This window comes from Bufo bufo, chromosome 7 (assembly GCF_905171765.1).
Source record: "Bufo bufo chromosome 7, aBufBuf1.1, whole genome shotgun sequence".
NCBI lineage: Eukaryota > Metazoa > Chordata > Amphibia > Anura > Bufonidae > Bufo > Bufo bufo.
The window spans coordinates 9,631,315-9,658,720 of record NC_053395.1 but is presented as its reverse complement, the minus strand read 5'-3'; the positions used below and the strand labels follow the sequence as shown (position 1 = coordinate 9,658,720).

The 27,406-nt window shown below is 47.7% G+C and overlaps 2 long non-coding RNA genes across 2 annotated transcripts; both read left to right on the top strand.

The window, feature by feature from the left end:
- The first annotated feature begins 8,429 nt into the window (after positions 1–8,429).
- Positions 8,430–27,059, top strand: LOC121007903. The gene is made up of 3 exons (XR_005780485.1): positions 8,430–8,877; positions 26,885–26,932; positions 27,018–27,059. It is a non-coding gene; the product is annotated as an uncharacterized LOC121007903 (long non-coding RNA).
- On the top strand, positions 22,527–23,226 carry LOC121007902. The gene is made up of 3 exons (XR_005780484.1): positions 22,527–22,569; positions 22,727–22,789; positions 23,176–23,226. It is a non-coding gene; the product is annotated as an uncharacterized LOC121007902 (long non-coding RNA).
- Positions 27,060–27,406: the final 347 nt, after the last annotated feature.

Here is a 27,406-nt window from a genome sequence, read left to right as displayed (position 1 = left end):
CTAAAAAAAATAATTGTGTTTTGGGGGTGACAGAAGCCCTTTAAGTTTTTTGCTGATAATCAGGCACGCAGCCTATTCCTCTTGCACCACGTCTCTGGCAGGGCCTTCTAGGCTTCTCTATAGAGCAGGCCTGGAGGTCAATGTCAAGCCTCTGGCTGCACTGGCAACTCTTCAACACTCTGAAATTGCATCACAGGGTGGCTGGTGAAGTTAGACTACTACTGATTGTTAGCATTGGCATCTAAGGGGTTAAACTACAAGGGTCAGAGTTATCTCTGATCACAGAAGTGAGAACGACACCCTACAAGTGATGGTGCAATCACAGCACATGAGCTTGTGCAGTGGCCGGGTTTGGGGTGACACCAACGTTACGCTGGACACTTTCGAGATGTCGCCACATGTTGCTGCTCTCCGGAAGGGATGGTGTGGCATGGTGCCCCCCAATAGGGAATAAGTCCAGAGAGTCAGGATCTGCAGTAACCAGGGGGCTTCTTTACTGGAAGAATTCTGGTCCAAAACAATACAGGCGAGGCATAGGGCTGGCTTCTCCAGTCTCCTCCCTGGCAGAAGAAGGGTTTGATGCTGAGGAAAGGCCTAAGCTAGCTGTCCCTCTCTCTCAGAAGGTTGGTATCCTGGTCAAGGGCCCACGGTCTGTAGCTCAGTAGTCTGGGTGGCTTCTTGGTCACAGGGCTGGTGACCCATGGTCTGTGGCTTAGCGTCCCCATCCCAGCTTCTTCTTCTGGTCACTGATGCAGACTGGCAGAGTCTTCCCCTCCAAGCACTGGTCCCTCTGCAGAACACTAGGGGCTCTGACTGCTCTCTTTTTATACAGTTTCTTCCTAGACTAGAACCTTCTAGTGGGAAGGGTGGAGTGGAGAAACTCAGCACAGACAGATACATTGTAACTCTTTCCGTCTCTCATAGACTTACATTAGAGCTTCAATGATACTCAATGGCAATGACACAGCAGTGTTTTTAGACAAAAACAAGTTTCCAGACATAACAACAGAGCTAACACTAAACAATCAAAAGGTCAGACTGTCTGGTTTTGGTGGTAAACAAGTCTGGGTTTTTCCCTCCAAAACATGCTCTTCTTTAAACCCTATGACAGCTGTGGAAAATTACCAGCTTCTCATTCAAAGTCCCAAAAGTCTTTCAGTATTCATTAACCCTTTCCATGGAGCCTCATAAATGCAGTGCAAATGAACAGGATATATATCACAACATATATATATAAAATGCAGTTACATGATATTAAACAGTGCAAGTTAACCCTTTCAAGTGAAATAAAGTAAGAAGTTTATAACTTTGCATAGGGGAAACATAGGCTAATGTCAACAAATGTCCAGACTTCAAACTACCCCTGCTCCAGGGCCGTACACTCTTGCCATCACTTTGCCATAATGGCATGGTGGTTCACACTGACTACTTTCTTGCTGCTATGTACTATTACAGCGCATGGTGGGAAGGGGTTAAGAGATTACTATTCTACATTTTTATTTTATGCTTATGATATACTAGCATATTACGATGTAATTGTTGATTGCACAGGGATCCTCCAGTGCTCCATCATGTCACTGGGAAATTGGGTGACGCAGTCCCCCTCCCTCCTGGGAGTCACGAATTACACTGCACCAACAACTAAGGGGCCCCCATCAAAAATCGTGGATCACCTGACAGTTATAAAGTGCTGCTTTGACACCACTTACTGTTCACGTCTCATTTCTTACAAAAAAAATTTAAGGCAACATTGGACGACATCTCAAGTCAAACACCACAGAAAGCACCATCGTGATGGATCCCGTCATCGACGATCTCTGGGAGGGCAGTCTTCTGACACAGCGGCAATATCAGGAGATCAGTGATGGTGGGAATGAAGACAAGATGCAGCGTCTCTCTAATATCATAGAAAATTGGTCATGTTCAAAGAAGTATACGTTCTACAGATCTGTGCACAGACACAACAAGCTGTTCATTACAAGCTTCCTGAAAAATTATGGTAAGAGAAGGGCTGCAGTGTAAAGAACAGCGCCGATAATAGAGTGTGATGCATGAAGAGTACAAAATCATACACAATGCAACAGCACTGCAAACAGAATATATGAACTAATGCTGTACTCAATAAACGTGTATATTTCGATCAAAATCATTTGTGCCTATCCACCACGGCAAGGTGACCTCATTTGGTGCTAAAACGCCTTCAATGAGTTTAGGAACAGCAGGCTCCACATATATACTGGGCCCACTCTGTATGCTACCTTACCTGGTGCCAACTGGCCTCCGATGAATACAGGGAGAGCAGGCTTCAGCTTTATGCTACATTAATTAAAATTAACCTGTGAGAAAGATGGGTTAGTAAGTAGAGCATGACCAAAATGGAGACAGCCACCCCTCATCCACAGGATATGCCATAAATGTTCCAATAGTTGCAGGTTCCACCTCTGGGACCTGCTCCTATCTCAGGATTGGGGCCGTATATGCAGCACTTTCTGTCCTCTTCAATGGAGGATCTGAAAACAGCTGACGTAGAAGTGAAATTAAGAGTCATGCATTCTTGACCACCTACCATCCACAGTAGAGACAAGGTGGGTTACAGAGTTGGACATTTATGGCATAAATGTTGAGATGGGAATAGCCCTTTAAAGGGGTTCTCTGGGTGTTCAAAATTGATGGCCTATCCTCAGGATAGGTCATCACTGTCAGACTGTCCACCACCTGGCACTCGCACAATCAACTGTTTAAAGTAGCCTTGGCCTCGGTGAGTGCTGCAGCCTTTTCACAGCATACCAAGCACAGCGCCGTACATTGCATAGTGGCTATACTTGGTATTGCAGGTGAACCACATTTACTTGAATGGGACTTAGCTGCACCTGGGTAATGTGACCAATGTACGGTGACATCACTGGCCTAGGAAGAGGCTGCAGTGCTCAATGGAGAACCAATCAGTCTTCAAACAGCCGATTGGCGAAGGTTCCAGGAGTCAAACCCCCACCGGTTGGATGTTGATGACCAATCCTGAGGATACTCCATCAATATAGTCCTGGAAAACCCATTTAGTGACCAACATTGTTTTTTCGTACTTGCTTCTCCACATTTCAACAGCTTTATCCTTATTTTTTGATTGACCTGGCTGTGTGAGGTCTTGTTTTGTGAGGTAGAAATTGCAGGCGTTTGGTGCTGTTTGGAGGCGCCTACAGAATATGGAACAAAGTGATTGCGTTTGTGCGGAATGTATTTTGTGACACAAAAGGAATGAGGTAATCACAGAATTAATTTTCTCTTTACAGAAATCTTTTTGTTTTGTGACATAGACTACTACAAAATGAATTTTGTGTCATAAAATGCACTGTGAACAAATGGCGTCCCATAATTACGGTCAGGCTGATTTCACCGTCTTTTTCTTCTCTGGGTTGTGGCTGCTGACTTGTCTCTCCAGGGCCTACTTCATGGTAAAGGTTTATCCGCAGCCTTCATGTTCACAAATAGCCGCAGGTTTTCATGCACTGTAGCTCTATGGTTCCTGAGGTTGACTTTTGTAGTATATGTCCTGGCACAGGTCTTTCGTGGACACTGATGAGCCATTCTCTGTTTCTTGTGATCCTTCAGGTTGTGCAGTTAAAGGACACTTTATGGACAGACATAGACACCATCTGATTAAACATGTGAAGGAAATAGATCCAGTCATAGAAAATCTCTATTCTAAGAATCTGCTGCATTCTCAAGGCTATGAAGACTTCCGAGCACAGAGCACACCTGAAGGAAAGATCAGACTTCTCTGTCTCTGGTTACGGTTCTGTAACTACACAATGAAGGATGGCTTCTACATTTCTTACTGGAGATACAATTACACAGTCATCAGGAACCTGGAAAAATCAGACCAGATGCTGAAAGCACCAGAAAAAAGTGAGAAGAAATCTAAAGCAGTAAGAGGATGGTATTCCTAGCTGGACATTTATGGTATATCCACAGCATACAGCATAAATGTCCGATAGGTGTGATTCCCACCTCTGGCCTTGTGAATGGAGAAGTAGCTACACATGCATCCCTTCAATGGGAGTTCCCAAAATAGCTGAGTGATCTCACCATCAGGGGCGTTGCTAGGGTCTCAAATGATCCAAAGCCCAAGCCCCAATGTATATGGCCCAATTCTCTAAGTTGACTGATTACCAGCCCCACCCACCCCCACCCCAAAAAAAAATGTTTGTAATTTTTTTTTATAAATTGGCACTGAAGACATTTTCCTGTACTCTCTATACAGCAGCATGTACCTCTCACATCCGGTGCCTCCAGGTGACGTCTCCTCTGATGTAGATCTTCTCCATTTGGTCCGGACAACTTCTTTCAGCCGCCTCGTCTCTGCAGAGTGTGACACACGGACATCTTAGGCTACTTTCACACTGGCGTTTTGGTTTCCGTTTGTGAGATCCGTTCAGGGCTCAGCGGTCCAAAGCGGATCAGCTTTGCCCTTAATGCATTCTGAATGGATAAGGATCGCTCAGAAAGCATCAGTTTGCCTCCGTTCAGTCTCCATTCCGCTCTGGAGGCCGACACTAAAACGCTGCTTGTCCGTCTGACAAAACTGAGCCAAACGGACCTGTTCTGACACACAATGTAAGTCAATGGGGACGGATCAGTTTTCACTGACACAATCTGGCACAATAGAAAACTGATCCGTCCTCCATTGACTTTCAATGGTGTTCAAGACGGATCCGTCTTGGCTATGTTACAGATAATACAAACGGATCCGTTCTGAACGGATGCATGCGGTTGTATTATCGGTGCGGATCTGTCTGTGCAGATCCATGGCGGATCCGCACCAAACAAGAGTGTGAAAGTAGCCTTAGCTTCCTCACTTTTCTATCATCATCCCCCAACCTGGAGCCCCCACAGTGTTATCCTGCTGCTCTCTGTGCCCCCCAATACCCCCTAATACTATCCTGAAGAACAATGAGTGCCATAAAGATAGCCCCCCCCCATAGTTATAGTGCTCCTCCAAGTCCCACCAATAGTAATTCCCTTCTAGAATGCCCTCATTAGTAATACTGCCCCCTACAGTTCCCCCAACAGTGATAATGCTCCCCAAGAGTGTCCCCATTAGTAGAAGAGCCCTCCGGTATTAATGAAACCCTTACAGACCCCTCGGTAGTAATAAGCCCCCCTATTTTTCCCCCGGTGGTGATAAAGCTCTCTACAGACCCCTCAGTAGTAATAAGGCCCCCATAGTGCTCTTAGTAGAAATAAGGAAGATCTATAAGTCCCTCCTATAGAGCCCCCAGTAGTAATAAGACGCCTAATGTCCCCTGGATTTATAATACCCCTACAGTGCCCACAGTATTTATAATGCCCCCTGCAGTTATATTCCTCCCTTAAGTGTCCTCAGAAATTATAATTCCTCAGCCCCTCCATCATACAGTCCTATGTAAATAACATTATTTTCCTCCCTCCGCCATAGAGTCCCATGTAAATACCATCATACCATCTCTCCTGCCCACTCCAATATACAGTCCCATGTAAATAACATCACCCCCTCCCCAGCCACCTCCAACATGCAATCCCATGTAAATAACATTACCCCTGAACATATAGTCCCATGTAGATAACATCACCCCCTCAACATTCAGTCCGATGTAAATAACTTCCCTCCCTTCAGCCCTAACATACAGTCCCAGTTAAATAACTACAACTCCCAGCATTGCTCTGCCTCTTCCTTCACTTACCTCTCCTCAGACCTCACCACAGCTTCTTCCCAGGACTTCTCCTCATTCACTGCCATCCTCTCCTGCACTGGTCACATGATGGTGACATCATCACAGGTCCTTTTCAACTACTGCATTTAGAACTGATCACATGACCTGTGATGTCACCACAGGTGCTTCAGCTCTTGCAGTGCATTAGATTCAATTGTATTGCCGTCCTGAGGACAGCAATACAGTTCTATCTATCTGGCAGACAGTACATTCGGGGTCTGGGGAAAAACATCTGGGGCCCAAGCCCCGAATGTTTTAACCTAGCAACACCCCTGCTAGCCAATAAGGTCCCATCCTGCCATCTGTACTGTGGTGGACCTTACTGCCATCATTTGTACCCTGGTGGACCTTCTTGCCATCATCTTTACCATGGTGGCCCTTCCTATCATCATCTGTACCATGGTGGACCTTCCTGCCATCACCTGTACCGTGGTGGACCTTCTTGCCATCATCTTTACCGTGGTGGACCTTCCTGCCATCATCTGTAACGTGGTGGACCTTTCTGCCATGATCTGTACCATGGTAGACCTTCCTGCCATTATCTTTACTGTGGTGGACCTTCCTGCCATCATCTGTATGGTAGTGGACCTTCCTACCATCATCTGTACCCGTGGTAAACCTTTCCACCATCATCTGTACCGTGGTGGACCTTTCCACCATCATCTGTACCCGTGGTAAACCTTTCCACCATCATCTGTACAGTGTTGGACCTTCCTGCCATCATCTGTACAGTGTTGGACCTTCATGCCATCATCTGTACCGTGATGGATCTTCCTGCCATCGTCTGTGTACCCTGGTGGACCTATACGCTAAGCTGTATATAAAGGAAGAATCCTTGGGCTCGTCCTGATGATGAGGGTTTGATGGGGCTGATTTGTGTGATTATTTTTTGGTCTTTGTACGATTCCTGTATTTCAGCTGGAGAGCACTTTATGGACAGACACAAAGATGTTCTGACAGAAAGAATACAGACAGTGTGCCCAGTTATATTTTATCTGTGGAATATCCGGCAGCTGACAACACAACAGTACAGTAACCTGATGCAAGCACCGTCATCCGAGGACATGATGAGGCATCTGTTTGATATCATGAGAGACTGGGACGACGAGCACAAGGACGAGGTGCTGTGTACAGTGTATCACTTCAACTACAAGGTCATCGAGGACTTGGAAACACTGGAGCTCTCAATTTCAAAATATAAAGGTAAAGGTGTCAACCTCAACAATCAGCAACCCTGGTAAATAGGTACACTATCATAGATGTTTTTGGCTTAAAGAGGACCTTTCACCTTGAAAAACATTGTGAACTAAGTATGCTGCCATGGAGAGCGGCGCCCGGGGATCTCCCTGCACTTACTATTATCCCCAGGCGCCGCTCCGTTCTCCTGCTATGTCCTCCGGTATCTTCGCTCACTAAGTTATAGTAGGCGGTGTCTGCCCTTGTCTTGTGGGCATCTCCTTCTCCTAGGCTGTAGCGCTGGGCAATCGCAGCGCACAGCTCACAGCCTGGATGGGCACATGACGTCAGTGAGTGAGCGCCGCCCGCACTGCCTGTTACTGGAGCTGAGTGTGTAAGTCAAGATAGTAATGAGATGAGCGCTGATTTAAAGTTAAGTTACTGCAGGATACGGATTACTGAGGGGATGATCTGTGGGGTTGCCCAGACGGCCCTTCACAGTAGTTATTAACGCCTTTCAGCAGTCCCCCATTCACTGAAGAGGGGACTGCTGAAAGGGGTTAATAACTACTGTGAAGGGGGGGACTGCTGAAAGGGGTTAATATCTACTGTGAAGGGCCCCCAGGCGATGGTGGCGTGGCTTCATGGGGTGGGGGCGTTTCACGGGGGTGTGACAGAGTGGGCTTGTGCCCCGGATGTTTTCAGACCCTAGCAACACCCCTAAGAAGAAGGCTAATTTGTATTTTAAAATTATTTGCAGACGATGGCGACAATTCATCGGAACCTGGAGGAGCCTGTGGTAAGGCATCACTATATGCAAAAACAGCACACCATATATAATATATGAAGAAGCCATAGGGTTGTGGGTTCCCGCCAGAGGAGGGCTTTGGTCCAACTCACCCTGGAATAAGCGTCCAAAAAATATAGATTGAGGCAGCGCTCCAACTTGATGCTTGATCATGTCTGAGGAAGCCGAAACATCAAGTCGCAGTACTGTGTCAATCTATATTTTTGGGAGCCTGTGGTAAGACATCTGGAGGATCCTGCATTAAGACATCCGGAGGAGCCTGTGGTAAGACATCTGCAGGAGCTTTTGGTAAGACATTGGGAGGAGCCTGCAGTAAGACATCTGGAGAAGCCTGTGGTAAGATATCTGGAGGAACCTGTGGTAAGACATCTGGAGGAGCCTGCAGTAAGACATCTGCAGGAGCCTGTGGTAAGACATCTGGAAGAGCCTGCATTAAGACATCCAGAGGAGCCTGTGGTAAGACATCCAGAGGAGCCTGTGGTAAGACATCTGGAGGAGCCTGTGGTAAGACATTTGGAGGAGCCTGTGGTAAGACATCTGGAGGAGCCTGTGGTAAGACATTGGGAGGAGCCTGCAGTACGACATCTCTAGGAGCCTGCAGTAAGACATCTGGAGAATCCTTTGGTAAGATATCTGGAGGAGCCTGTGGTAAGACTTCGCGAGGAGCCTGTGGTAAGACTTCGCGAGGAGCCTGCAGTAAGACATCTGGAGAATCCTGTGGTAAGACATCTGGAGGAGTCTGTGGTAAGACTTCGCGAGGAGCCTGCAGTAAAACATCTGGAGGAGCCTGTGGTAAGATATCTGGAGGAGCCTGTGGTAAGACTTCGCGAGGAGCCTGCAATAAAATATCTGGAGGAGCCTGTGGTAAGACATGTGGAGGAGCCCATTGTAAGACATCTGGAGGAGCCTGTGGTGTGGTAAGACATCTGGAGGAGCCTGTGGTAAGACATCTGGAGGAGCCTGTGGTAAGACATCTGGAGGAGCCTGTGGTAGGCCTGATACTGACATGTCTGAGAAACAAGCATTTACCTTGTGCGCTGGATGACCTGTGGAGCTTGTGTTATATGTTCTGATTACTTGTAGGTGCTGACATCAGGGCAGGAGATCCATCAGGGACAGAAGAACCAAAAGCAGCAGATTCCTTAGGTAAGGACATAACACAGCCGCCAGTAAACAGCTAAAGAGCAGAGCTTAAAGGGGTTGTGTCACTTCAGCAAATGGCATTTATCATGCAGATGCAGCTACTATAAGGCCCTTCCTAATGTATTGTTATTGTCCATATTGCCTCCTTTGCTGGCTTCATTCATTTTTTCATCACAATATGGGTTGCATCAGAAGGGGCATAGATTCCCGTGATAAGAACATAGTCCTACCACTTTACAAATCGCTAGTCAGACCACACATGGAGGACTGTGTACAGTTCTGGGCTCCTGTAAACAAGGCAGACATAGCAGAGCTGGAGAGGGTTCAGAGGAGGGCAACTAAAGTAATAACTGGAATGGGGCAACTACAGTACCCTGAAAGATTATCAAAATTAGGGTTATTCACTTTAGAAAAAAGACGACTGAGGGGAGATCTAATTACTATGTATAAATATATCAGGGGTCAGTACAGAGATCTCTCCCATCATCTATTTATCCCCAGGACTGTGACTGTGACGAGGGGACATCCTCTGCGTCTGGAGGAAAGAAGGTTTGTACACAAACATAGAAGAGGATTCTTTACGGTAAGAGCAGTGAGACTATGGAGCTCTCTGCCTGAGGAGGTGGTGATGGTGAGTACAATAAAGGAATTCAGGAGGGGCCTGGATGTATTTCTGGAGCGTAATAATATTACAGGCTATAGCTACTAGAGGGGTCGCTGATCCAGGGAGTTATTCTGATTGCCTGATTGGAGTCGGGAAGGAATTTTTTATTCCCCTAGAGTGGAGAAAATTGGCTTCTACCTCCCAGGGTTTTTTTGCCTTCCTCTGGATCAACTTGCAGGATAACAGGCCGAACTGGATGGACAAATGTCTTTTTTCGGCCTTATGTACTATGTTACTATGTTACTATGTTATTATACACGGCTTGTTTCCAGAGGTTACAGACACTGCTGCAGCGCAGATGCAAGATGGCCAGTAGCCCGCCAATTTTACCTATAACGTGCCAGCATGACCACCACTGCTGGATTACAGGGTGGTCGTAACCATGGAAACAAGCAGTGTATAATGTGATGGAAGAAAAGAATCCAGCCAGCAAAGGAGGCAACATGGATAATCACAATACATTAGTAAGTGCCTTGTATTAACTGCATCTACATGATAAATACCATTTGCTGAAGTGAGACAACCCCTTTAACAGGGAATGGGTCAACTCTGTGGATTACAAGCAGCTCAGTGACAGTATATACTCCAGAACTCGAGTTACAGAATGAAACAGAAAGTTCAGCGGCTGTACAAGGAGGATTTCAGAGCATTTGTCAGAGAAAAGTAATGCACCTACACTGAGGCTACAGACTTCTTTGCATACTGGTAGGAGTAAATAAGCTTCAGGATCCCCATCATTTCCAAAGGACATGAATTGTGGAGTTCAAGTGAATGGGGCTAAGCTACGATACCAAGCACAGCCGCTATACAATGTGTGGAGCTGACCTCTGAGGAGGCCTCTGCCTCCTTAAACAGTTGATCAGCAGGGGACCCCCACCTATCCAATCCTGGGGATTGGTCATCAGTACAAAACTGTTGGTAAACCCATTTGATGTGTACAGTGCCTGTGCTAACCATCTATTGAACTCCTCAGTAAAGCACAGTGGACTTGTTGTATAAACTCCAGCCTTGTCATTGCCTCCACGCTTTGAGGGACCCGGCCTGGCACCTCATAATTCATCAAGGTCACATCAAACCGACACCAGGCAGGAGAACCCCAGAACCAAGGTTCTGCCCCAAAGGGAGGAAAATGTGCTCCCTTCTTATCACTATAATGAACAATTACGACCCTACCTGGGAAGGGTTTCATAAATCAACAACTAAAGCCTAATTCGGCCAATAACCTCACTTGTCCCAGATGATAAAACTTAACTTTTAATAAAGTGTTTAAGAAATACTTAAATAACTGTGAGCTAAAGAGGATTAAAACTATCTGAAGCCCAGTCTGTAGTGAGCTTGATGTGCTATACACTACGTGCAGAATTATTAGGCAAATGAGTATTTTGACCACATCATCCTCTTTATGCATGTTGTCTTACTCCAAGCTGTATAGGCTCGAAAGCCTACTACCAATTAAGCATATTAGGTGATGTGCATCTCTGTAATGAGAAGGGGTGTGGTCTAATGACATCAACACCCTATATCAGGTGTGCATAATTATTAGGCAACTTCCTTTCCTTTGGCAAAATGGGTCAAAAGAAGGACTTGACAGGCTCAGAAAAGTCAAAAATAGTGAGATATCTTGCAGAGGGATGCAGCACTCTTAAAATTGCAAAGCTTCTGAAGCGTAATCATCGAACAATCAAGCGTTTCATTCAAAATAGTCAACAGGGTCGCAAGAAGCGTGTGGAAAAACCAAGGCGCAAAATAACTGCCCATGAACTGAGAAAAGTCAAGCGTGCAGCTGCCAAGATGCCACTTGCCACCAGTTTGGCCATATTTCAGAGCTGCAACATCACTGGAGTGCCCAAAAGCACAAGGTGTGCAATACTCAGAGACATGGCCAAGGTAAGAAAGGCTGAAAGACGACCACCACTGAACAAGACACACAAGCTGAAACGTCAAGCCTGGGCCAAGAAATATCTCAAGACTGATTTTTCTAAGGTTTTATGGACTGATGAAATGAGAGTGAGTCTTGATGGGCCAGATGGATGGGCCCGTGGCTGGATTGGTAAAGGGCAGAGAGCTCCAGTCCGACTCAGACGCCAGCAAGGTGGAGGTGGAGTACTGGTTTGGGCTGGTATCATCAAAGATGAGCTTGTGGGGCCTTTTCGGGTTGAGGATGGAGTCAAGCTCAACTCCCAGTCCTACTGCCAGTTTCTGGAAGACACCTTCTTCAAGCAGTGGTACAGGAAGAAGTCTGCATCCTTCAAGAAAAACATGATTTTCATGCAGGACAATGCTCCATCACACGCGTCCAAGTACTCCACAGCGTGGCTGGCAAGAAAGGGTATAAAAGAAGAAAATCTAATGACATGGCCTCCTTGTTCACCTGATCTGAACCCCATTGAGAACCTGTGGTCCATCATCAAATGTGAGATTTACAAGGAGGGAAAACAGTACACCTCTCTGAACAGTGTCTGGGAGGCTGTGGTTGCTGCTGCACGCAATGTTGATGGTGAACAGATCAAAACACTGACAGAATCCATGGATGGCAGGCTTTTGAGTGTCCTTGCAAAGAAAGGTGGCTATATTGGTCACTGATTTGTTTTTGTTTTGTTTTTGAATGTCAGAAATGTATATTTGTGAATGTTGAGATGTTATATTGGTTTCACTGGTAAAAATAAATAATTGAAATGGGTATATATTTGTTTTTTGTTAAGTTGCCTAATAATTATGCACAGTAATAGTCACCTGCACACACAGATATCCCCCTAAAATAGCTAAAACTAAAAACAAACCAAAAACTACTTCCAAAAATATTCAGCTTTGATATTAATGAGTTTTTTTGGGTTCATTGAGAACATGGTTGTTGTTCAATAATAAAATGAATCCTCAAAAATACAACTTGCCTAATAATTCTGCACTCCCTGTAGTTGCTATGACCGATGGGGGTGCACGCCCCAGGTCACACACTTGCTACCTATATAGCGCTCAGTGTCCTGTGTGTGTTAGTATAATTCAGCCACTATTAAATTGTGGAACTGTACTGACGCTAGACTGCACTTTTTTACTTGGAACAGACAGGTTTCAGAAGCTAAAAAACACTAAACACTAAACATGTGTGTTTCGCCAGCTAATCTGGCTTCATCAGGGGTTCCGGACAGCATTGAACAGAGACGCTGCTGCTGGACTTTATAAAGGGTATCTCCACCTTAACCACCTATTAGAGAGCCAATGGGTTTGCGGGGCGGAACAGGGTGGTAACAACAATTAGCAATCTGCCAATAGGGAGTCCAAACAACACTATGACATCCACCCACCAACATCATCTAGGTGGGTGTATTATGGGTGTGCTAGTACGCAACCCTTGTATACGCCTGAACTTACCTATTCCAAGTGTCAATATGTACACATGCGCCTACGCAGGATCTTCAGTGCGCCTGCGTAAGCACTTAGTGCGGAAGCCTGGCTGCGACCGGACTTACCAATTACAAGCGCCGATCTATTGGCTGCGCAGGGACTTGGGAATATTTACACGTTGCTGATCTAAATGCGCCTGCGTGCGCACTCAGTCTGAAAATGCACTATTCCGTACCAGTGCGGCCACCATATCGAAAGCTCAAGCGCTGTCACTTGTTGATGCCACACTGATTATAATTAAAAAATATATATATTTTTTAAAAATATCACTGCACTGCCCAGGGGAGCACCAGAGTGAACTACTACAACCTCCATTATTGCTACTATTTCTCCTCTCCTCTCCTAGGCCCGCTGCACATCACTTCTACAGTAAAATAAATGCTCCAAGTCCTGCTGAGTATTTTTGATCCCAAATATTACTGTTGAGGACAAAGACAATACCGGCCAATGTCCAGGAACCATCAGGACAACCAGTGCAATAAATAGAAGGGCGTTCAGGTTCAATTCCAGATTGAGCTTACGTTTTAGTTAATTTGGAGATGAGAGGGAAATGACCCATCTGAGAGCAGGTAGTGTGAGTGCAGTGACCAGGAACGGGTACGCTGACGCCACTTATGCAGTGGGCAGGTACAGGTTGACAATAGTCTATATTTGTCGTGACGCCAATTGCAGCATGCACAGGGTACTATCACAGGGTCCTCCCAAGGTGTTATAACGCACGTCCAAGATTAGGAATGCCAGAGTGGTGTAATGGCCTATAATGTCTCTGTAGAGTAGTGGTAATTGTGTCAACGGTGTCTCCTACCTGGGTACAGCTGGACTCCTGGCTCACTTGCAATAAATTTGAGTGTAGTGATAGTAGGAGTAATAGAGGAATTTTGCAGCAGAAATGATGTCCAGACCTTTAGATGAAGTTCAAACGTTTCTTTATTGAAGATAACTTGTATCCAAGCAGTATACAGCTTTGGTCTCTGGTCCCAGCAGGTTTTAGCAATCATTGGCAGGAATAAATGCTTCTTCTTTAATGTGAGCTTGCAGGATAAGACGTCTGCTTGATAGCTCTGTAACTGTGGCAGGAATTAATCTTCTGAACTTCTCTATAACTTCTGCTTTGTGTTGACAGACTAGCTGAGGAGGAATGGCTTCTCCTAGGTCTCTGGACTTAACTCACAGATGGTTTCTCAGGGGAAGCCTTCTTCCTGGAACTTTGGAGATTGTCTGCTTTCTTCTCATCCAGCTGAGGCTGCAGGTCTCAGACTGGGAATATGATCAATGTCTCAGCTGAGACAAGATCCTGGCTGTCTTCCCTATGCAGGGGTTCTCCTGAAGGCTATCACACAGCCTTCCCCAACAGGGGTGGCTGGCACACTGACTCTAACTTCCTTCTCCACCCAAGCTGCAGGATGTGGGAACAGTCCACACCTCCACAGAGGGGGAGCTAAATGTCACGGAACCATGAACCAGACCTACAACAAGAGATAAGTGAAAATAAGAAGGCTTTATTGAAAATAAAGCTGTAAAGCAAAAGTCCAAACGGATGGTGAAACCGAAGCAGAGTCTTTGAGAGGCCAGGGGTCAGGAACCAGAAGGGTAGTCAGACGAAGCCAGGATCAGGAACCAGCAGGGTAGTCAGACGAAGCCAGGATCAGGAACCAGCAGGGTAGTCAGACGAAGCCAGGATCAGGAACCAGAAGGGTAGTCAGACGAAGCCAGGATCAGGAACCAGAAGCAGCAGCAATCTTAGAAGCATGTGAACACAGGAGGACCAAGCAAGGAACTGAAGCCACAGACCTCCTATATATATGAGCTAGGCATCCAGCTCCTCCCAGTGGGAAGGAGGAGCCGCAGGGTGGAAGGCTACAAGAAACCCAGAAACCAAGATGGCCGCCAGCACATGTCAAACGAAGGAGAACAGCAAGAAGGTAAGACCATGACAGTACCTCCCCCTCAAGGGCCCCTCCTCCGCGGAGCAAAAAACGGTTTCTGAGGGAAGCGTGCGTGGAAGGCTCGGAGCAAGGCAGGAGCATGGACATCTGCGGAGGGAACCCAGGAACGCTCCTCTGGACCATAACCACGCCAATGGACCAAAAACTGCACCCGACCGCGGACCAGGCGTGAGTCCAGGATATTGCTCACCTCATACTCCTCACGATTGCCCACTCGGACCGGACGAGGCCGAGGAACCGAGGAAGTGAAACGATTACACACCAGTGGCTTCAACAGGGAGACATGAAACACATTAGAGATCCGCATGCCAGGAGGAAGCGCAAGGGCATAGGCTACCGGGTTTACCCTGCGAAGCACTCGGAAGGGACCAACAAAGCGAGGCGCCAGCTTGGGAGTGGGCACTCGAAGGTTGAGGTTGCGGGTGGACAACCATACACGGTCTCCGACCTGGTAGGAAGGAGCAGGCGCTCGTCTGCGATCAGCCTGGAGTCTCTGGCGCTGCGCAGAGGCCTCAAGGGACTTCTGGATCTGTACCCAAGAAGCACGTAGGACGGAAAGGTGATCCTCCACAGCCGGAATATCCTGGGGAGAGAATACCTCCGGTAACACGGCAGGTTGGAACCCATAATTGGCCATGAAGGGAGACGTCCCAGAGGAAGAGTTCACCGCCGTGTTCCTGGCAAACTCAGCCCAAGGCAGGAGGTCAACCCAATTGTCTTGGTGATCGGAGACATAGCAACGAAGGAATTGCTCCAAGGCCTGATTGGATCGTTCTGCGGCCCCATTGGACTGAGGGTGGTAGGCCGAGGAGAAGGAGAGATGAATCCCCAACTGGGAGCAAAAGGCGCGCCAGAACCTGGACACAAACTGACTCCCCCGATCCGACACAATCTCCTTGGGCAAACCGTGCAACCGGAAGACCTCCCTGGCAAAAATCGTGGCCAACTCTTGTGCAGAGGGTAACTTCTTGAGAGGAACACAGTGGCACATTTTGGAAAACCGATCCACAATCATGAGAATGACCGTATGGCCTCGGGATGCAGGGAGGTCCACAATGAAATCCATCCCCAGGTGTGACCATGGGCGCTCCCCGGTGGCTATGGGTTGCAGAAGGCCCAACGGAAGGTGCCGAGGGGACTTACTCTGGGCACAAACGGAGCATGCCGCTACATATGCGGCGATGTCGGAACGTAGGGAAGGCCACCAGAACAGACGTGAAACAGCCCAGGACAGCTGATTCTTTCCAGGATGCCCCGCGGTCTTGGAGTTATGGTAGGTTCGCAACAACCGAGTGCGCAACTCCTCAGGCACAAAACATCTGCCGTTGGGTCTCCCAGAGGGAGCACCAGATTGAGCCGCCAAAATCTGCTAACCCAGGGGAGAGGTCAGGCTGGTGCGAATGGCGGCCAGGATCTGATTCGGAGGTATGACCGAAGTCGGAATCGACTCCTCCCTGGACAGCTCGGAGTACTGCCGTGATAGGGCATCCGCCCTGATGTTCTTGGAACCGGGTAGGTAGGAGACCACGTAATTAAAACGTGACAAGAACAGAGCCCATCTGGCCTGACGTGGTGTCAATCTCTTGGCCTCAGAAAGGTAGGTCAGATTCTTATGGTCCGTCAGGATGAGAACCGGAACCACCGAACCCTCGAGCAAGTGCCTCCATTCTTTAAGGGCCTGCACGATGGCCAATAACTCCCTGTCACCAATCTGATAGTTGCACTCCGCGGAAGACAGTTTCCGGGAGTAAAACCCACAAGGAAGCAGAGGACCCTCTGGTGTTCTACGCTGAGACAGAAGGGCGCCTACTCCCGTCTCAGACGCGTCCACCTCGAGGACAAAGGGCAACCCAGGGTTGGGATGCGACAGAATCGGAGCCGACACAAAAGCGGACTTTAGGGCCTCAAAAGCTCGGATGGCCTCGAGCGGCCAGACCTGGGAATTACTGTCTTTCCTGGTCAGATCCGTGAGAGGCTTGGCCAGCATGGAAAAGTCCCTGATGAACTTCCGATAATAATTGGCGAAGCCCAAAAAGCGCTGCAGGGAACGAAGACCACTGGGCTGAGGCCACTGTAAGACAGCCGAAACCTTCTCAGGATCCATGGAGAACCCCTCAGCGGAAATGATGTAACCTAAGAAGGTTACCTGGGATCGGTGAAATTCGCATTTCTCAAGCTTACCGAACAGCTTGTTCTCTCGTAACCGTTGCAACACTTGTCTGACATCCAGAATGTGGGCCTCCATGGATTCAGAATATACCAAGATGTCATCCAAATAGACCACCACACACTGCTGCAACAGGTCACGGAAAACATCGTTGATGAATTCCTGAAAGACTGCGGGCGCATTGCACAACCCAAAGGGCATAACCAAGGATTCATAATGACCGGTCCTGGTGTTAAACGCGGTCTTCCACTCATCGCCCGCCTTGATCCTTACCAGGTTATATGCCGCCCTCAGGTCGAGTTTGGTAAAGACCGTGGCCCCTTTAAGGCGATCGAACAGCTCGGAAATCAAGGGTATCGGGTAAGCGTTCTTGATCGTGATGCGATTGAGACCCCTGTAATCGATGCAAGGCCTCAACTCACCGCCCTTCTTTTTCACAAAGAAAAATCCAGCCCCTGCCGGGGACGAGGATTTGCGAATGTGTCCGCGTGAAAGCGCCTCCCTCACGTACTCCTCCATGGCCTCATTCTCCGCTACCGACAGTGGATAGACTTTGCCACGAGGAGGAACGGCACCAGGTTGTAAGTCTATGGCACAATCGTATGGGCGGTGCGGAGGTAGAGCAACCGCGCGCACCTTATCGAATACATCCCGGTACTCCTCGTATTCAGGAGGCAACAGAGAGTCCGAGGAAGTACACAGCAACTTGACAGACCCATGGATGCAACTAGCCCCACACTGCGGTGACCACGAGAGGATCTCGGCCGATCTCCAATCGAAAGTCGGATTATGCTTCTGGAGCCAGGGGTACCCCAAGACCACCGAGTAGTGTGGAGACGAAATAACCTGGAGGCAGACCGACTCTCTGTGAACGGCACCAATGGCTATCCCCACTGGAAGGGTCTCATGAGTCACGTGTGGCGGCAGAAGGGGTCTGCCGTCTATCGCCTCAAGAGCCAGTGGGGAACCTCGAGCCTGCAGAGGAATGGAATTGGCGGCAGCGAACACACTATCAATGAACAAACCACCAGCACCAGAGTCCACCAACGCCTGGGTCGTCACCGAGCCCCCGACCCAGGAGAGGACAACAGTGATCAGTGGTTTGTCAACACGGGAAACCGGGGACGAGGAGACTCCACCCAAGATCTGCCCCCGACAGGATCTCAGGTGCGAGCGTTTTCCCGGACGGTTCGGACATGCCAACCGAAAATGCCCACCGAGACCACAGTACATGCATCGGCCCTCGCGTCTCCGGAGTACCCTCTCCCCCTCGGACAGGCGAGCAAACCCCAGCTGCATGGGTTCACCCCCAGACAAGTCATCCCCAGGAGGCGTGGGAGGAGAGGGAGGCACGGGTGGGACAGCAAACGTAGGCGCCAATCTGTTAGAAGACCTCCGCAGGCTCTCCTTAAAGGAAGGTCTCTCCCTGAGTCTGGTGTCAATCAAAATCAGGAAAGAAATAAGAGACTCGAGCTCCACTGGTAGGTCCTTAGCTGCAACCACATCCTTCAAGGCATCCGAGAGACCGTGAGAGAAAGCAGCGACCAGAGCCTCATTATTCCAGCCCACCTCTGCTGCCAGGGTACGAAACTCAATGGCGTATTCAGCTACGGATCGTGAACCCTGTCTGATGGACATAAGGAGCTTCGCAGCAGAGGCAGCACGAGCCGGCACATCGAATACCTTCCGAAGAGAAGCAACAAAACCGGAAAACTCGGCAACCACCGGATTGTTGTTCTCCCATAAAGGGCTGGCCCAGGCCAAGGCCTTGTCCGAGAGCAGCGAGATCAAGAAGCCCACCTTTGATCTCTCAGTAGGAAAGGCATGTGGCAGCAACTCGAAATAAATGCCCACCTGGTTAAGGAAACCTCGGCACTGAGTTGGCTCTCCCCCAAAGCGCTGTGGAAGAGGGGCAGAACCGGTCATACCCCGAAACACCGCAGGCGCAACAACAGGTGTCGGGGTAGACTCTGGCGCAACAACCGGAGCGGCAGTAGGAGCGACAACCGACCCATCGGCAACGGGAGCGAAATGAGCCGTGCGTTCAAGCAGGGTTAGCAACGCCACAGCGAACCGACCCAACAGGTGATCCTGCTGATCAAGTCTGGCAACCAGCATGGGTAGCGAGGATGGCCCTGTACCGTCAGAATTCATGGCTTGGTCCTAATGTCACGGAACCATGAACCAGACGTACAACAAGAGATAAGTGAAAATAAGAAGGCTTTATTGAAAATAAAGCTGTAAAGCAAAAGTCCAAACGGATGGTGAAACCGAAGCAGAGTCTTTGAGAGGCCAGGGGTCAGGAACCAGAAGGGTAGTCAGACGAAGCCAGGATCAGGAACCAGCAGGGTAGTCAGACGAAGCCAGGATCAGGAACCAGCAGGGTAGTCAGACGAAGCCAGGATCAGGAACCAGAAGGGTAGTCAGACGAAGCCAGGATCAGGAACCAGAAGCAGCAGCAATCTTAGAAGCATGTGAACACAGGAGGACCAAGCAAGGAACTGAAGCCACAGACCTCCTATATATATGAGCTAGGCATCCAGCTCCTCCCAGTGGGAAGGAGGAGCCGCAGGGTGGAAGGCTACAAGAAACCCAGAAACCAAGATGGCCGCCAGCACATGTCAAACGAAGGAGAACAGCAAGAAGGTAAGACCATGACACTAAGGCTACTTTCACACTTGCGGCAGGACGGATCCGACAGGCTGTTCACCATGTCGGATCCGTCCTGCGGCTATTTCGCCGTGCCGCCGGACCGCCGCTCCGTCCCCATTGACTATAATGGGGACGGGGGCGGAGGTCCGGCGCAGCACGGCGGTGCACGGCGAAAGGCCGCCGGACTAAAATTACTGCATGTCAGGCTTTTTGTCCGGCGGCTTTCGCCGTGCACCGCCGTGCTGCGCCGGAGCTCCGCCCCCGTCCCCATTATAGTCAATGGGGACAGAGCGGCGGTCCGGCGGCACGGCGAAATAGCCGCAGGACGGATCCGACATGGTGAACAGCCTGTCGGATCCGTCCTGCCGCAAGTGTGAAAGTACCCTAAGCTGGAATAATACATTCCAGCTTAGATATACTAAACTAGGACTAGTACCTAGCCAATGCATTGCTGCCACCTGCTGGTAAACCTGGAAAATAACAAGGAAACAATTGTATTAAACATGGTTTTAGATGCACATATGTGAAGACATAATATAAATAACATCAGATGGCAGTATGAAGGCACTTAGAAGATAGTAGTGGGGAAGAGGCGTGTAGTAACACAACTCTGGGGTGTTACATGAGCTCTGGTCCAGTCACCTACTCATGACCCAAAATCTACAAGTGAGGGGAGATGAACCTACAGAATAGGTATTTGACTTAGCCCAGTCCTCTCCTAGACATGCAAAGGATGAGAACTTCCCAATCCTGGAGACACATGGTAAAAGCCTGTAGAATTCTCTGCATTTACAGGAGGGGACATGGCCCTTGCTGTCATTTGCTGCTGTGTATTTTATGGATATTTGTTATATGTGATGATTATTTATAGGTGCTGACATCAGGGCAGGAGAGGAAGAACCAAATACAGCAGACTCCTTGGGTAAAGACATGACATGGTCGCCTCTGTAATCCTGTGGGTGTGGAGAAGATCGCTCCAATACCTAATTATGATCCGTGTATTGTATGTGTGTTTGCTGTACTCGCTGTGGTTTTATTCTGTGTGCAACGAAAGTGGAGTTGTGGGGAGAAGTGATGGAGACCTAGAGAGGAGTGGTGGAGTTCTAGGGAGCATGTTGATATTCTGGGTAGGGGGTGGAGGGGTTCTGGGGTGGTGGAGCTCTATGGAGGGGTAGTGGAGTTCTGGGGAGGGTGGTGGAGTTCTGTAGAGGACTAGTGGATTTCTTGGGAGGGTACAGTTTTGGGAAGAGTGGTAAAGTTCTGGGAAGGGTGGTGGACTTCGGGTGAGGGTGGTGGACAGGTTTTGAGGAGGTTTGGGGGAGGGTGGTATAGTTTTGGGGAGGGGTGGTATATAGTTCTGGGGAGGGGTGGTGGAGTTCTGGGGAGAGTGGTGAAGTTTTGGACAGGGGTGGTGAAGTTTTGGACAGGGGTGGTGAAGTTCTGGACAGGGGTGGGGAAGTTCTGGAGAGGGATGATGGAGTTCTCGGGAGGGGTGGTGGAGTTCTGGGACGGATAGTGGAATTCTGGGGAGGGTGGTGGAGTTCTGAGGAGAATGGTGAAGTCACCACGCACACCATGGTAGGTCCTTGATCGCCATATTGAGAAGGAGGGACATTTGAGTGTGCCTAGTCTCTGAGGAGATAGTGCCCGAAGTATGACCTGTCTTGAGCCACGGTGGAAGTTGGCAGACCAGTTAGTGGAGAAGCTAGAACCATTTTGCTAATTGTATGTTAGTCCTGGTTGTGCTGGACCCACCACCACCTTATTGCACTGTATGTAAATTTAAAGAGCACCTGCCAACAGGATCCATCCTATCAAACCCAGTATACTACCTGGTAGGGTTGATACTGCTGATTTACATGATACATGTCTTTGTGGTGACTTCATGTGAAAATTCCAGAGAAAATTAGGGCTTTAGTGCGCTGAGGTGGTGGGGCCAGCACTGGAAAACTGAGGAGTTGAGGTGAACTGTGGAGCTAAGCCCCGTTCCTCAGTGTACTGAAGCCCTCAGTTGCATAAAGAATTAAAGGCTATGTATACCTTTGGGGGCAATTGTTTTTTCTGATTGCCCTTTACTCATTTTGGGCTAAAAATAATTTTTTCAATTGGTCTTTATTAAAAATATTCAACCATTCTGTCACAAAGGGTTAACCGTTTTTCTAGCAGTGTGACTGGTACTTTCACTTTGTGCCGGTCATCTAATAAGTTTAACCCTTATCTCTAAACTACTAAGAGCTCATAAACACTTATTTAAGCCACATTCTTACACGGTAAGAAGCTGAGCTATAACGAGTGTTTATAATGTCAGAGAGCAGAGATAAGGAGCCGTCAGCTGAGATGCCTGATGGAAAATGTAAAAATACAGATCCTGCTACTAGAGAGTCTCAAGGCTGTACAGAGAAAGGGGCTCCAAATTTTTAATAACAACAAATTAAAAATATGATTTTTAGCTCAAAATGAGTAAAAATACAATAATAAAAAAATGTCCCCAAAGATGTACATAACCTTTAAAGTCTTTCTTCTCATGGAACGCCCCAGCTGATTTTCACAAGACAGGTATCATTTTAATCAACAGGATCAACCCTGTCACACAATATGTTTGGTTCGATTAGGTGCTCTGTAAGAGAAGATCTGTTATCCTAACAGCAGTTACCCCAGTGAATGTGTTGTAGATCGCACCGGTGGGCTTCCATGTGTCGCTCCATGTTGTAGGTGCACACGTGTATCTGGTTTACAGCTTGTGATCTCTACAAACAGAACTTGACCTTTAATTTCACAATTATTTTGTATAGACAATAGTGAGAAGAGCGTGAATTCACTGACATCTGGAGGAGCCTGCGATAAGACATCTGGAGGAGCCTGCGGTAAGACATCTGGAGGAGCCTGCGGTAAGACATCTGGAGGAGCCTGCGGTAAGACATCTGGAGGAGCCTGCGATAAGACATTCGGAGGAGGTAAGGGTTTTACCTCATGCTCCAGATGACCTGTGGAGCTTGTGTTATATGTGCTGATTTCTTGTAGGTGGTGACATTAGGGCAGGAGATCCATCAGGAAAAGAAGAACCAAAAGCAGCAGACTCCTTAGGTGAGAACATAACACGGCCAAATCACTGAGGATTTTGATATTAACCCTGAATATTAAAGGGGATTTCCGAGACTTTTTAACTGATAACCTTTCCTCTGGATGTGATCGGTGGGGGTCTGACACCCTGGACCTATACAGAGGATAGGTCATTAGTTAAAAAGTCTTGGAAAACCCTTTAACAATACTAGGGAATACAAGTGGTAGTCCATGACTGGACATAAATGGCCCCACACTTGTCCACAGGTTCACTTTAATGGAGCGGAGCTGTATTACCAGTCACTACCCGTTGGCAGGTGTGGCGCTGCTTCTGATAGAGTAAAGCTCTTATAGATTTGATGCTGTCGGGTGTGTCTGATGTCTCACTGTCCGGGATTTATTATTTGTAGATGGTAACAGCTCAGTAAGCACTCGAGGGACCAGAGAATTCAGCACAGCGGAGTCCTTAGGTAAGGCAGTAATATGGCTGACGCCATCCTCCTTCCCAACACCGCTCCGTCTGTGAAGACAAAGGGCAGAGATCCTCCGAAGACGTGTAAATCAGATATGGTCCATTCAGCAATAGTCATCAAGCCCCCTCCACTCCCGCAGCTCATATACTGATTTTTCTACTTTATTTATTTGATCGGATAGGTTAGGCCCTGGATGAACAGTGTATTGTCATGAAGATAGCCCCTCTATAAAATGAGCGGAGGACCCCTAATAAGGCATATGGAGAGGGGTTGTTGTCCTGAGATGATCCCTTTAAAGGGGTGGTTCGGCAGATAAAAAATTCTTAGAAAGGAGCAGATTGGACTAAAAAATAAAGCTAAGCTCACCGATCTGCTTCCGTCCTGGCGGTCCCCCGGTCCCCCGCTGGTGTCTACTGGGCCAGTGATTGGTTCAGTGGTTATCTCCCTTATGTCAGGAGGCACCAGGAAGTAAAGACCAGTGGGGACCGGGGAGCGTCAGGACGGCAACAGATCGGTGAGGTCTGTCTTGCTTGTATTATTATTCCTCACCTGACCGCTAGCTCCCAGAGATATCCCCACCGAGGAGTGATGTAGGGAGGATGGGAGTGGTAGCTGTGGCTATGTGCAATGGCCAGGATACGGGTACGCTGACGCCACTTTAATGCAGTGGCCGGGTCAGGTGGATAATAGTCTGTATTTGTCGTGACGCCAATTGCAGCGTGCGCAGGGTACTACCCCAGGGCCCTTCCAAGGTGTTATAACACACGTCCCAGATTAGGAATGCCAGATTGGTGTAATGGCCTATAATGTCTCTGTAGAGTAGTGGTAATTGTGTCAATGGTGTCTCCTACCTGGGTACGGCTGGACTCCTGGCTCACTTGCAATAAATTTGAGTGTAGTGATAGTAGGAGTAATAGAGGAATTTTGCAGCAGAAATGATGTCCAGACCTTTAGATGAAGTTCCACCGTTTCTTTACTGAAGATAACTTGTATCCAAGCAGTATACAGCTTTGGTCTCTGGTCCCAGCAGGTTTTAGCAATCATTGGCAAGAATAAATGCTTCTGCTTTAATGTGAGCTTGCAGGATAAGATGTCTGCTTGATAGCTCTGTAACTGTGGCAGGAAATAATCTTCTGCACTTCTCTATAACTTCTGCTTTTTGGGGACAGACTAGCTGAGGAGGAATGGCTTCTCCCAGGTCTCTGGACTTAACTCACAGATGGTTTCTCAGGGGAAGCTTTCTTCCTGGAACTCTGGAGATTGCTTTCTTCTCATCCAGCTGAGGCTGCAGGTCCCAGACTGGGAATATGATCAATGTCTCAGCTGAGACAAGATCCTGGCTGTCTTCCCTATGCAGGGGTTCTCCTGAAGGCTATCACACAGCCTTCCCCAACAGGGGTGGTTGGCACACTGAATCTAACTTCCTTCTCCACCCAAGCTGCAGGATGTGGGAACAGTCCACACCTCCACAGAGGGGGAGCTAAGATGGAATAATCCATTCCAGTTTAGATATACTAAACTAGGACTAGTACCTAGCCAATGCCTTGCTGCCACCTGCTGGTAAACCTGGAAAATTACAAGGAAACAATTGTATTAAACATGGTTTTAGATGCACATATGTGAAGACATAATACAGGGAGTGCAGAATTATTAGGCAAGTTGTATTTTTGAGGATTAATTTTATTATTGAACAACAACCATGTTCTCAATAAACCCAAAAAACTCAATAATATCAAAGCTGAATATTTTTGGAAGTAGTTTTTAGTTTGTTTTTAGTTTTAGCTATTTTAGGGGGATATCTGTGTGTGCAGGTGACTATTACTGTGCATATTTATTAGGCAACTTAACAAAAAACAAATATATACCCATTTCAATTATTTATTTTTACCAGTGAAACCAATATAACATCTCAACATTCACAAATATACATTTCTGACATTCAAAAACAAAACAAAAACAAATCAGTGACCAATATAGCCACCTTTCTTTGCAAGGACACTCAAAAGCCTGCCATCCATGGATTCTGTCAGTGTTTTGATCTGTTCACCATCAACATTGCGTGCAGCAGCAACCACAGCCTCCCAGCACTGTTCAGAGAGGTGTACTGTTTTCCCTCCTTGTAAATCTCACATTTGATGATGGACCACAGGTTCTCAATGGGGTTCAGATCAGGTGAACAAGGAGGCCATGTCATTAGATTTTCTTCTTTTATACCCTTTCTTGCCAGCCACGCTGTGGAGTACTTGGACGCGTGTGATGGAGCATTGTCCTGCATGAAAATCATGTTTTTCTTGAAGGATGCAGACTTCTTCCTGTACCACTGCTTGAAGAAGGTGTCTTCCAGAAACTGGCAGTAGGACTGGGAGTTGAGCTTGACTCCATCCTCAACCCGAAAAGGCCCCACAAGCTCATCTTTGATGATACCAGCCCAAACTAGTACTCCACCTCCACCTTGCTGGCGTCTGAGTCGGACTGGAGCTCTCTGCCCTTTACCAATCCAGCCACGGGCCCATCCATCTGGCCCATCAAGACTCACTCTCATTTCATCAGTCCATAAAACCTTAGAAAAATCAGTCTTGAGATATTTCTTAGCCCAGTCTTGACGTTTCAGCTTGTGTGTCTTGTTCAGTGGTGGTCGTCTTTCAGCCTTTCTTACCTTGGCCATGTCTCTGAGTATTGCACACCTTGTGCTTTTGGGCACTCCAGTGATGTTGCAGCTCTGAAATATGGCCAAACTGGTGGCAAGTGGCATCTTGGCAGCTGCACGCTTGACTTTTCTCAGTTTATGGGCAGTTATTTTGCGCCTTGGTTTTTCCACACGCTTCTTGCGACCCTGTTGACTATTTTGAATGAAACGCTTGATTGTTCGATGATCACGCTTCAGAAGCTTTGCAATTTTAAGAGTGCTGCATCCCTCTGCAAGATATCTCACTATTTTTGACTTTTCTGAGCCTGTCAAGTCCTTCTTTTGACCCATTTTGCCAAAGGAAAGGAAGTTGCCTAATAATTATGCACACCTAATATAGGGTGTTGATGTCATTAGACCACACCCCTTCTCATTACAGAGATGCACATCACCTAATATGCTTAATTGGTAGTAGGCTTTCGAGCCTATACAGCTTGGAGTAAGACAACATGCATAAAGAGGATGATGTGGTCAAAATACTCATTTGCCTAATAATTCTGCACGCAGTGTATAAATAACATCAGATGGCAGTATGAAGGCACTTAGACGATAGTAGTGGGGAAGAGGCGTGTAGTAACACAACTCTGGGGTGTTACATGAGCTCTTGTCCAGTCACCTACTCATGACCCAAAATCTACAAGTGAGGGGAGATGAACCTACAGAATAGGTATTTGACTTAGCCCAGTCCTCTCCTAGACATGCAAAGGATGAGAACTTCCCAATCCTGGAGACACATGGTAAAAGCCTGTAGAATTCTCTGCATTTACAGGAGGGGACATGGCCCTTGCTGTCATTTGCTGCTGTGTATTTTATGGATATTTCTGTATATTATATGCAATTATTTCACATTACAAGCTCAGAGAGGCCAGTGTTGTAGCCACTGTCCATATATCTCCTTAACCATGTTTATCGCCATCAGACAGACCTTCAGTTTTCATTTTGCAATTATTCTGCTTGTAGGAGACGACAAGAGGAGCGCAAATTCCTCAAAAACTGGCGGCGTCTGTGGTAAGACATCTGCTAAGAAACACAGATTTACCCCATTCACTGGACGACCTGTGGAGCTTGTGTTATATGTGATGATTATTTATAGGTGCTGACATCAGGGCAGGAGAGGAAGAACCAAATACTGCAGACTCCTTGGGTAAAGACATGACATGGTCGCCTCTGTAATCCTGTGGGTGTGGAGAAGATCGCTCCAATACCTATTTATGATCCGTGTATTGTATGTGTGTTTGCTGTACTCGCTGTGGTTTTATTTTGTGTGCAACGAAAGTGGAGTTGTGGGGACGAGTGATGGAGTCCTAGAGAGAAGTGGTGGAGTTCTAGGGAGCATGTTGATATTCTGGGTAGGGGGGTGGAGGGGTTCTGGGGTGGTGGAGCTCTATGGAGGGGTAGTGGAGTTCTGGGGAGGGTGGTGGAGTTCTGTAGAGGACTGGTGGATTTCTTGGGAGGGTACAGTTTTGGGAAGAGTGGCAAAGT